A 2500-nucleotide genomic window follows, 5' to 3' on the forward strand; every position below is an offset into this window, starting at 1 on the left:
CGCAAGGCTTGTGTGCAAGGCTACTGCGATGGGCCAGTGCCCAAGGCTTGTGAGCAAGGCTTGTATGCATGGCTTGTGTGCAAGGCTAGCGTCCAAGGCTTGTGCGCAAGGCTTGTGTCCAAGGCTTTTGTGCAAGGCTCGTGCGCAAGGCTAGTGTGCAAGGCTTGTGCGCATTGGCAGGTAGCCCACCAGCATGCACGATCCAAATGCCACTCACGCGACAACCGCGACAACACGGTGCCAAGCCGGGCATGGTGTGCACTCAAAACCAATCAACGGACAGAGGTCATGCGTCATGGGGGGGATCTAGCAAGGCCATGGGGAAGGTCATGGAGGACCTTGGAAGCAAGCGCAAGACGAGAGCGAATCGAACAAGGGGCCAGGACGGGGCCTTGTGCCCATGGTCTTCGCAAGACAGCGTCCAAGGCACCCGAAAGCCCAAGGGAACCCAAACCCGGCCGACACTTGCAATCGCACATGCTCTCTGCAACACACCATCAATGCCGCCCAACGGGGCCAGCACGAGCAGTCCTCCGCGGTCCCCTGGCCCTGCGCACGTTTGTCTTCGAAACCGAGCATCAATGCCACAGAAAGTGCCGGGGCGCCAGCTGGAGCCATCATCCGCGTTGCCATGGCTCGCTTGGCCTTGGCTTGCCAGGCCCCGACACGAGCAATCGCGCATTTTCTTTGCAACCGACCATCAATGCCGCCCAACGGGGCCAGCACGAGCAGTCATCCGCGGTCCCCTGGCCCTGCGCTCGTTTGTCTTTGAAACCGAGCATCAATGCCACAGAAAGTGCCGGGGCGCCAGCTGGAGCCATCATCCGACGTGCCATGGCTCTGGTCCCATGGTCTTCGCAACCGAGCATTCGTGACACCCGCGGGGCCAGGACACCAACCCTTCCGACACGAGCATTCGCGCATGTTCTTTGGCCACACAACGGCGCCAGCACGAGCAAAATCATCCGCGGTGCGGTGGCCTTGCACGGCCTTTTGTCTTTGGAACCAACCATCAGTGCCACGGGAAGTGCCGGAGTCCCGGCATCCGCGGTGCCAAGTCATTGCGCCCTTGGTCTCTGCAGCGGGGCATGCCGGGCACTCCCAACCATTGCAAGCAAGCAAGCAAGCAAGAAAGAAAGTAAGTAAGTAAGTAAGTATTACATATAGGGGCGGGACATGCGGGGAGATCTGCGAAACGTGCATTACGGGGCACACGCGTACCTACCGGGGCATACCGACCCCTATTGGGGCACACGTGTGCATATGCATACCTATCGGGGCATACCGGGCCTATCGGGGCACACGCGTACATACCGGGGCATACCGAGCCCTACTGGGGCACACGTGCGCATATCGGGGCGTACCAAGCCTATCGGGGCATACGCATGTATCCCAAGGCATACCGAGTCTATCCGGGCATACGCGTTCATACCGGGGCGTAACGGGCCTATCGGGGCATACTTGGGCATATCCGGGCAAAAAATGCCCAAAACTTGCGCAACCTTGGCAACCGTGGTCCATTCCTCTCTATATGCCTAGCCTTGCCAACCGTGGTCCATTCCTCACTATATGCCATGGCCTTGTGCCCATGGTCTTCCCAAGACAGCGTCCAAGGCCCCCGGAAGGCCAAGGGAGCCCAACCCAGCAATGCCCTGCTATGGCAAGCCAAGGCCAAGCATTCCGGTGCCTATCCGGGCAAAAATGCGATTCCTCTCTATATGCCTAGCCTTGGCAACCGTGGTCCATTCCCCACCATATGCCATGGCCTTGTGCCCATGGTCTTCCCAAGACAGTGTCCAAGGCGCCCGGAAGGCCAAGGGAGCCCAACCCAGCAATGCCCTGCTTTGGCAAGCCAAGGCCAAGCATTCCGGTGCCTAACCTTGGCAACCGTGGTCCTTTCCTCACCATATGCCATGGCCTTGTGCCCATGGTCTTCGCAAGACATCGTCCAAGGCGCCCAAAAGGCCAAGGGAGCCCAACCCAGCAATGCCCTGCTAGGGCAAGCCAAGGCCAAGCATTCCGGTGCCTAACCTTGGCAACCGTGGTCCTTTCCTCACCATATGCCATGGCCTTGTGCCCATGGTCTTCGCAAGACATCGTCCAAGGCGCCCAAAAGGCCAAGGGAGCCCAACCCAGCAATGCCTTGCTAGGACAAGCCAAGGCCAAGCATTCCGGTGCCTATCCGGGCAAAAACGCCCAAAGCATGCCCATTCCTTAGCCTATCCAGGCAAAAACGCCCAAAATCTGCACATTCTAGTGCCTATCCGGGCAAAAACGCCCACCAGCATGCCACCCTCCTATAGGGTTTGCGCAACCAACCAGCCTAACCACCAGTGGCAACCAAAGGTGCTGTTAGCGACGACTTCTGAAGACGCAACGAGACGCGACGTGTTTGCGCCCAGACGCGACGAGACGATGCGGGATCTGCGCCCAAGAATGCCTAGACCCGTCGACTTGATGCGGGATCAGCTCGCCCAAGCATGCCTAGTGTGCAAGGACT

The sequence above is a fragment of the Tasmannia lanceolata genome, unplaced genomic scaffold, assembly GCF_043159265.1.
Source record: "Tasmannia lanceolata isolate RefF3 unplaced genomic scaffold, GAP_Taslan_0.1 ptg000273l, whole genome shotgun sequence".
In the NCBI taxonomy this organism is placed as follows: Eukaryota; Viridiplantae; Streptophyta; class Magnoliopsida; order Canellales; family Winteraceae; genus Tasmannia; species Tasmannia lanceolata.